We start from the raw sequence: 10289 nt of genomic DNA on the forward strand, positions 1-10289 counted from the left end.
GAAATATCAAATTCTGACACAGTTCTGAAACCCTGTACAAGTCACCACACTTAAAACGTTTTGTCTTTCTACATTTCACATCAGTGGCATAGCAGGTTCAGCATGGACCATACGAATACAACAGAAGAACTCCTGGGGGAAACTGACCTCCTCCCCATTGTTTCAATCTGGATGCAAGTGATAACTTCAGTTTTATGATCAGACTTTATCTGTGTGCAGCTGTTGCCTGGTCATTCCTCCTTGGAGGTGGTTAGCCTTGGGCAGAGCATCCAGCCTTCTGTAAAAGCCACCTTCCCTTAGCCTAGAGACAGCTGCATCAGCCTGGGAACAGATCTGTACAATTAATTGCTTCCATCTTCCAGGATGGAAAGATGTTAATAGTGATGCCGTGTAAATTAACTATTCAATTACTGGAGGCCATGATGTTCTATAATAGCCAGTTTCCGGCTGTCGGGGAATCCAATCTGCTGTGGTCTGCCTTTGGACATTATGTAACAACAGTGGTGATGTCACTTGTCATGTTAACCCTCTGCATTCCACCAACACCCTTTGTGACTAAGGGCTGAGTAAGGGGGATTTTGGTAAGGCAGATGATCTTTTGAGGATTAAGTAGTAGACTCAAAACAACAGGAGCAGGTTGTTGTGGCAATGATCACTGATGTAACAACAGATTGTGGGCTTTAGATCAGATACCGGGGTTCACATACCTGCTTGGCCATAAACCTCAGTTTGTGAGGAAGGGTCGGCTGAAGTATCTTCAGCCTAAGCTTGCAGACTTCTTTGAAGAAAGGCAGAACAACAGGTGTCGTACACAATGCTCTTAATTTTGGAATTGGCCCAACATTCTAGTTACTACATTTTAAGAGATCAAATTTGGAACCAGTGATACGCAACTTGGGGGTTGCAGGAAGCATGACTTTTAAAAGGGCCAATCTTGCAGGGCAAGAGGGAATTTGAATGTAATAATATAGCTAAATTCCATTCGGGACAAATAATCTTGCTGGGCTGAAAACTTACAAACACACAGAAGTTCTGGTTTTCTTCATTTCTGTCTTGTGCTCACTGTGGGCATGTATATAAAACCTTTACTAAGCAAAGTGTCAGAAGAAACTTGGCAGCTTTTGTAATCATTACCCAAAGTTATTCTCCCTTAAGGTACATTCATCCATCTGGCATGCAGTCTTTGTGCATCCAGGCTTGTAAAACCAGTTTCTAGTGGCTCCTGGAAAAATGTTATTCTTGGCCAAGACCAAGAATGGAGATAAGCACACTAGTCCTGGGGTGAAGGAGAGAGGTATGTTTGTGCTGAAGAACTGGATTTGCCACTTGTCCCTTGTGTGGGTTCCTGGCTTTGATCTGGAAAAGGTGATGGAGAGGCAGACACAAGGATCAACTTTATAGGGATGCAGCTGCCTTTGAAGGTAACGACCTTAGACCTGAAAACGCCATCCTAATCTCAGATGTTGCTCTTGTAAGGATGGGTGGTGATGCTCTGCATGTTTGAAGGTACTCTCCCATGTATTATAGGTAATTGCATACGTTCCAAGGCTAGGTAAAGGTAAAGGGACCCCTGACCATTAGGTCCAGTCGTGGACGACTCGGGTCATCTCGCTTTACTGGCTGAGGGAGCCGGCGTATAGCTTCTGGGTTATGTGGCCAGCATGACTAAGCCGCTTCAGGCGAACTAGAGCAGCGCACGGAAACGCCATTTACCTTCCCGCCGGAGTGGTACCTATTTATCTACTTGCACTTTGACGTGCTTTTGAACTGCTAGGTTGGCAGGAGCTGGGACCGAGCAACGGGAGCTCACCCTGTCGCGGGGATTCGAACCGCCGACCATCTGATCGGCAAGCCCTAGGCTCTGTGCTTTACCCCGTCCAAGGCTGCTTGGGCTCAAATCCAACTTTGATTGTTTTAAAAGAGAATTAGGCAAAGTCAAACCCACCCAGTGAAGGCTGTGGGCAGGATTCCTGCGTTGCGGGGGGTAGAAAGCTGCTGCGTTTGTGTTTTGCTTGCAGGTTTCCCATAGGCCTCTGAGAACAGGATGTTGAACTGCCTTTGCCTAGATCCAGCAAAACTCTCTGTTCTTAAATTAAGCCACAGTGAACTTTGGCTGAAATGGATTTGAGTCCGTCCACCCCAGAGGTGTGCCACCTGTAATTTTGAGTAAGGACCTCTTGGGAGAGTCTTTTGAGTACTGAAACAACAGTGGGAACTTGGGCCCAGCAAAGATCAGCCCTGAAAGCCAGACTTCTGTCCTGGAGGTGTAAAACAGATAACGTGCGCTGGGAAACTGCATTTCAAATCCTATTGAGTATTCGCAGCATGGCCACCTGCAATGGAGAGATTCCCAGGCATGTTTGAGCTAAAGCACCTTTTATGTTAATCCTTGCCCAAACATGATATAACCACAATCCATCCCAAGACTTATTACATTTATGTATCGCCTTCTTTCAATGAGTTCTGCGTAGTATAGCATCAAAGGACACCGGCTAGATCAGAGCTTTCCAAACTTTTCAAGTTGGTGACATACTTCTTTGGATGGGTGCATGATACAAATGTGTTTCTGCACTGTGTTAACCATTGCATGTGCTGGCTCTGGAGAGTGGGATAGGACACTTCAATCTGGGGTGGGGCTTGGTAGTCCCAGCCTCTAGGTGGCACATTGGAGACCCCCAATTTTAAAATCTAATCTTGACACTTGACACCCATGAGAGGGTTTTTTTTGGGGGGGAGGGGTAGCAAAGTGAAAAACTGGAAAAGGAAGGAGACTAGTTTCTCGCCCCAAAAAGGAGAAAAATAGTATCTGTGCCCCATAGGTCAGATTCCACAAATGCTAGAAATTTCCCCAGTTTTAATTTAAATAAAATAATTTGAGTATGGTTCATTGAAGAGGGAAACTCCTCCCCTCAATTAACGCCCTTGCATTTACCAGCATCTCCTGATTGTGTTGGTGTAAGCCAATTCTCACTTCCTAATTGGTGATGTGCCCTTATTTGCCCTTGGAAAAAACGTCTCCTCCACTTTATCATACAGACCTCAAACAAAGCACATACAAAAATGGAAACCCATGGGGTGGGAGGCTCGCTCCCTCCTGGAGAGAGAATTTATCATCTCTCAGTGATTTGGGGCCTGCAGTTATATGACTTCTCACACAGGGAACAAGGAAAAGTCAACTTCATAAAACGTTGCCTCACTGCCGCGGGTTGGAAAATTTAGAAACTGATGCGTATCCTAACAATACATTCCTCTCTGCAGTCCCATATATGGACTGGCTACTAGACAGGAAGCACAGAGCACAGGGTAATGTAGCCCATTTGTAACCAGTGGACCTTCCTTGTAAGTAAGAGAGGCAGGACAGCGGCAGGGAAGAAGGCAAGCATGGATTGAGGAAGAAGAATGGTGAAGTGAAGCATGAGAGGAGCCTGTGGGGTGAGAATCAGGCCCACAGGTTGAATGCAGCCCCCCATGACTCTTATCTGGATCTCAAGACTCTCTTCCAAGTCACAATCCTCCCTAACTATGCCTCGCCTCCCTAGGCCATACCTCTCAACGGTCCTGCTTCACACTGTTTTTCCTTGGCTGGATTGCGTCCTCGAACTCTTGATAATGTCCTGTTGGTTGTTTGAATCTGTATAGAAACTAGGCTACAGCATAAAGTAATATACCATTGCCCCGCCTGCTTCCGACCGCCATGTGGCCCTTGGGAGGCTGCCCATTAGGGCATGTGGCCCTCAAGCTGAAATGAAGGCTTTAAACCTGTAAAGGCAGGGGGCTTATAGACACACACACACACACACACACACACACACACACACACACACACCTCGGGACTCTCAATTCCCTACACTCACTTGCATTTATGACACAAAAAGGTAATTTTAAGATCCCCACATCTACAGGAGCCAGTCGTAACTGTTCCCAGTTCCCTGGAGGTAGGCTGGACGGCCGGTGCTGAAGTCAGGTGGCATTGACATTTGGAGATAACAGATCTGCTGCACGGGGATTTCGGCAATTCGTTCTGTTTGAGCTTAGCAAGCCTGTTCCAAAGGAGTCTTTCTTGTCTTTCTGTGAGCAGCAGGAGCCATGGGCAAATAGCAACACAGAGAGCAGAACAAGCCTGAGAAAGGCTTTGTGGACGTAGATCAGGAAGAGGGTAACCCTACCAAAGAGTATCCTGCGAAATGCAGGATTGGCAATGGCATTTCCTTTTTCCTTTTAAACTTGCTCCGCTGCCGTGTCTCGAACATCAGCCTGAAGCACAGAAATTAAGGACGTTTTCTCGGCTTAGAGACGTTAGAAAACCCCCACTAGATTAATGTCAGTGTACCAGGTACAGGAGCAAGGGTAGTGCACCAGACCTATAAATTATCCTGGCACTGTTACTTTTCAAATGTTTTATTTATGCCTTATTCATTACCTTATTGGACGAGGAAGTCTTTCTCCCTAATTTCAGAAGAGACTGAGTAAGCTGGAACGGTGAAGCAAAGACACTCTGCATGTGCTCCAAGGCACTTTTGTCATTAGGGCTTAATTTCAGGCTAGAGTTGCCAAATCACAGAACATAATAGGAAGCTGTATTATACAGAGACAGAACATTGGCCCATCTGGCTCAGTACTACACAGACTAGAAGGAGCCCTCCAGGATTTCAGACAAGGGTCTCTCCTTCTTGGAGATGCTGGGAACTGAGCATCTGTATTCTGTATTCCCTTCTCTATTCAGCGCAAATGCTTCATTTGTTCATTTATTTTATATCCACTTTTCTCTCCATGCAGGGCCCAAGTGGCTTACACACACACAGCTAAAAAACCCCATACCGATCAGTTATAAATATGTAAAAGACACGTAACCACATTAAAAACACAGAATCAAAGTAGCTTAAAAGCATTTAAAAGCAAAGTCAGTAGGGAAAACCTACAACACCCACCCGAAGCAGCCAGTTTTAGTGGCCCGTGGCCTGTCTAGACATAAAGGTATCTGCCTGATGGCGAAAGGGAAACAGAAGAAAGACCAGCCTAGCCTCTGCTTGGAAGGGAGTTCTGCAATTTGGGAGCAGCCGCCAATAAGGCCTTCTCTGGTGTCCCCACCATACATGCCTGTCAGCCTTGCGCTGCCTCAGACATCAGCTGGTGACAGTCTACAATTCAGTGATTCTATGCCTGCCACTAAGGACATGAGAAGCCCCCACCCTCAGCCAAGTACAACCTCAAGCCTCAGGCCTCTCTCTTGCTATGTTGAGCGTCCAAAGAGTATCCAGGTTCCCAGCCTGGCAAATCTGTTCATGTACTGAAGCCATTTGCTTCAAAGCAACTTCCAAGGCCCAGCCCGTTTCCCTGGCGATGTGTGTTTATTTTTTGGCACTATTTCTATTTTATGAAACAGGCTGTATCAATATGTGCTTTTCTGTGTTCCGGTTCTGAGATTGTATGCCATCATGTGAATCAGGATTATTTGAACTAGCATGAGTGTGTTAAGAGGAAACAAGACCCCACCCTTCTGCATCATCCTCTTCTATTCCCTCCCCATTTGCTCGCTTCCTGGTTCCTTGGGTGTTTTGGGTGGGAGACAGCATGAGAGGTAGGGTGGGGTGAGGGTGCTGATTGAAGTGCCCAGCTATACCGTTAACACATCTCTGAGTGATGCTATTCCCATCACTTCTTTGGCCTTTTATGTCTAAGGGGACCGTAAGACCAGACCAAACCTTCCCTGCTGTGATTAGTTTAGCACTTTACTGAATTACTGCCTCTTGTTAGTGCTTTAACAATGCAGCCTCCACAACCACACAGGCTGCAAAGAAATTAAAGCTCTGTGACTATGAACTTATATGTTGGCCAGAGGTGCTTACGCTCTCAAAGCAGAGTTAGTGCAATGGCAAATGCCTGAAGCACATTAAAACTTGGTTAGATTTTACATTTGCCCTTGTCCACCTTTAAATAACTTTCCACCACAAAAATACTTAGGCTAGAATAAATGGCAGGCACTTAGTATTGCAAATAAGTGAAGATTTTATTCTCAGAGATTCTTGGGTTACAGCAAACAAGTCTCCATCTGTTGGCAGTAAAATGAAGAAGGAGAAAATGTTCCAAACGACTTAAAAAGAAAGAAATTGGTTTCCTACAAAAGAATCCTGCTGTTTGCAGCAGGGTGGGAGTGGAGATTTTGTAATCTTTGGTAGTATGGCACTCTGAGTGAAGCTAAAATTTGACACCCCAAATGAATCTTCTCAGTGATGGATCTTCTCAGTTTTGTGCCCCCTCGGCTTGGTGCCCTGTGCAGGGGAACCACCCACACAATGACACTGTCTGCAGACACTATCTCCATTCATGCATTTTTTTTCTTGCAGCTGTAAGCCATTGCTTGGCTGCTGCTTGTTCCAGGAATGGCAGAGAGAGAGAGAGAGAGAATGGAGGGAGCCTGCTAAAACCCACCCACAGGTCATTTTCACTCAGGTCAACCCTTTCATGCACGCAAGTGTGAGTCAGTAACTGTGTATTGCAAAAAAGATACACATGGTCATCACATATCTGAGCTGCTGTGTGACAGGCAGACCTTCATCAGGTGCCGCTTGCTTTTTTATCCAGGTAAGAAATTGATGGGATAAAAGCTTCACCTGTTGAATTTTTCCCTTTCATGAAGTGATTGCAGCTACAGCAGCCCTGCGGGGATGAAAAAAGAGAGAGCTTTCAATCACCTTTTCAGTGGAGGACTTGTTCCTCCTGAAATTGATTTGGAGTTGCCAGCATGGAGCCCACTGGCCCACATGTGAACACAAAGGTCTTCCCAGGTGCACACAGGGCCTTCCTCCAAAATAAGGCGTGAAAGAAACTGTAGCCAAGAGAATAGGTTGTGGTATGTGTGTGTGTTGCCCACAAGTTACTACAATTTACAAATGCGCCCATCACCCCAAAAAGGGTAGTGACCCCTGACTGATGCAGACTTCATACATATCACATCACAATCTTGTATCTCCCCCAAAAAGCTCGTCACTATAGCCGTGGGTTAGCATGAGAGATAACAGCTGAGCCAAGGCCTGCTTTACAAAACTTCATAGCTAGGCAGGAATTTGAATTTGTGTTCTCTTTCTAATCAAGTCAACCAGTCCATCACATTACTGAGAAACAGAAAACTTCCTTCACACCTACCTGGCAAAAACCAACATGCCCTACAGACGGCCATTTCAGTCCTGAGGGCTGCTGCCGCTAGGTAGGAGAACTGGAGACGGCACCTGCCGCTTCCTTTCTTGTTCCCGGAGGCACCTGCCCGCCCACGAGATGATGGGCCCCAGTTCACGTGCAGCGGGACAGGAAACCTTTAATTTTCCACTCGCTTCCTGAGAGACACTGAGTCAGACTTTTGTGCGTGTCATTTGACAAGCAACACAAAGCTTGGGAACTCCTGGAATGTACGGGGACTAAAGTGGCGTCCATACCGTGAGAACGTGCGGCGTTACATGCCAAGTCAACAAAAGAGGGATAAAATGGTGAGTGATACGATATGATTAGTGGCTCAAAAGATGTCTTCTTCATTCAAATCAACCTGTTAACTTCAGTCCTGCCGCTCTCTCCTGCCTTTTTTTGGTTTTGTTGCTTCCCTTTTGCCTTCCTGATTTATAGTCCCTCAGCCTCAAAGCACTTCTCTCTTTCCATTCTTCCCCCTCATCTTGCACCTGTCAGCCTCTGACTTGCTCCAGGCATCCTTTCCTTCTTCCTGTATTTCTATTAATAGCAAAAATATTCCTGGTCCTTAAGGTGGTTTTTTTCCCTCATAGTCAAAACAAGCCTTTCACCTCACTCTCAGAAACTGCACTCTTCACCAACGTTGTATTGCTAATATCTTACCCCTGAGCACTTAGACCATTTGTGAACATTCCATGACAGCCCAGCAGCCCAGACAGTATTGGATCAGAGTGTGTATGCCTGTGTTAAGTGATGGTGATAATTCACTTTAATGTGCAAAGTTAATATTGTTCCCAACAACCCTGTGGGACTTGTTCCCTATGAATAAAAGAACTATGAAATACATTATTTGACTATGAAGAGCTGCAGGCATTGCACTGGTGGGCACCTAGTGTGAAGATGAGACCCTGCAAAGGCATGAGCAATATGATAAGAAATTATTCAGTACTCTGCATTTGCCAGTGCTGCAGGGAACAGTCCAAGGCTGCAGTGCACAATACCACCACACACAACACAATGGGAGCTTTGCAGTACTACAGGGCTTGCAGTGTGATCATGGGAACCAGTGTGGTCATTGTAAGAGCACTCAAAATGCAGCGAAGCACGAGCTGTATCTTGTCATGCTGCTGTGTGTATTATTGTATTATTCACCATGACAGAGGCTTACATCACCTGCACCTTTCGACTATGTGCATTCACCTTTAAAACGGGAGTGCAGAAGCATCACGTTAGCATGAGTGGAAAGAACTGTGACAATGAAGACAGGGCTCCAACCAAAATATAAATCTCACCTGAGCTATAAATTCTGAATGTGAGCTTGAGCAGGACAGTATATTTCTGCCGCTGCAATTAAAAAAAATGCATTTGATGCTGATCTGAGAGGGATGCTGTAAGAATAAAAAAGCCTTGCTTTGGGCATCCTAAACATATACAACTATATGTCCATGGGCATAGCCAGGATTTTTGTTAGGGCGGGGGCAGGACTTTTGTTGGGGTGGGGGCAGAACCAATGTGATTGGTCAGTTAGTTATTTAAGTATTTCTATTGTTTTACTTGATCTAGGGAGGCAACTGCCCCCCTCTGCCCCCCTGGCTACGCCCATGTATATGTTTCTCCCCACCCCCACCCCACAGTATTCTAGAAACAATAGTTTAAGGGGTCGAATTGAACATCAAGAAGTTAGGCTCTCACAGATTATATGAGACACCAAACACTTTACATCAGATTGTGGCTCTCAGCACAGGCCCCTGTTCAGTGTTAAGCACCCAGGAGAGCCAAACAAACACGGGACAAAAAAATCTGAGGTGTTCTGGAGCCTGCCTTGGACTATATAATGTGCAGGTGGGGGGAGGGAAAGCCTGTGGCCCTCACTCAACTACAAATCCCTGACCAATGGCCATAGTGGTTGGACTCCCAGTATCTCATGCCTAATAGTCTATAATTTTTGTTTGTGTGTGTATACATATGTGTGTGTATGTATATATAGCAACACATCTAACTTTTGATTAAAATAATACAAGTAAAAGGTTAGATCAGTGGTTCCCAAAGTGGGTGGTGGTGGTAGGGTTATCTAGGCAGGTGCTAAGTGACAAGTGGGCAGCAGGGGGGTGCTGGAGGGGTAAATAACATTCAGAATTTGAAAAGCTGGTATTAATCAAGTTCACCCGTTTCATTGAGTTAACTAAACTAAATACAGCTTTAAATGGACTTTGAATAAACGCAATTAATTGTTACTATTTGGAATATTATTGTGGTTGTCTTCGTCAGTGGGCTGTGCAAAATGCTCTTCTGGATAACACTTTTTAGAGGGTGCACTGGGGATGAGTTTGAGTTTATAGAACCAAGCAGGCAGTGGCCTAAAAAGTTTGCAAGCCACAACGAAGTAGGCCAGCCTCTGGCCCCAAGGGAAGGGCCCCGTAGCCCCTCTCACAGCTGCTTATTTAAACACTAGCAGAGAAAATCAGCTTCACTTGGAAGGCCTCCCCTCCCCCTCCTCTTATTTACATATCTAACCTCTTGGTTGGTCCCCTCCCCTAAATTAACACCACAACAAGCTGTTGCCTTTAGGGCCTTCAACCGAACAATGGAAATAATGCTGGACTAGATGGGCCTTCCTATGTTAAAATGTTGGGTGGGCCTCTCATGCCTCCTTCCACACTCGTACTTGGCTGCCCAGATGCTAATAATAATAATAATAATAATAATAATAATAATAATAATAATGCATTTTATTTATATCCCGCCTTCCCCAGCCGAAGCTGGGCTCAGAGCAGCTAACAACAGAAAAATGATACAACATTATAAAATCATTTCATTATAAAATCAGTTCAAATCAGATTAATGGCAACCATTGGGCTAGAGCTCTGTGAGGATGATTGCCAAAGGAGGGGGTCAGGTTGTGCCTTGGCCAAAGGCCTGGTGGAACAGCTCTGTCTTGCAGTCCCTGCGGAAAGATGTCAAGTCCCCCAGGGCCCTTGTCTCTTGTGACAGAGAGTTCCACCAGATCGGAGCCACAGCCGAAAAAGCCCTGGCTCTGGTTGAGGCCAGCCTAACCTCCCTGTGGCCTGGGACCTCCACGATGTTTTTGTTTGAAGACCATAAGGTCCTCCTTG

Source organism: Podarcis melisellensis, assembly GCF_964234715.1.
Source record: "Podarcis melisellensis genome assembly, chromosome: 13".
NCBI classification, from domain to species: domain Eukaryota; kingdom Metazoa; phylum Chordata; class Lepidosauria; order Squamata; family Lacertidae; genus Podarcis; species Podarcis melisellensis.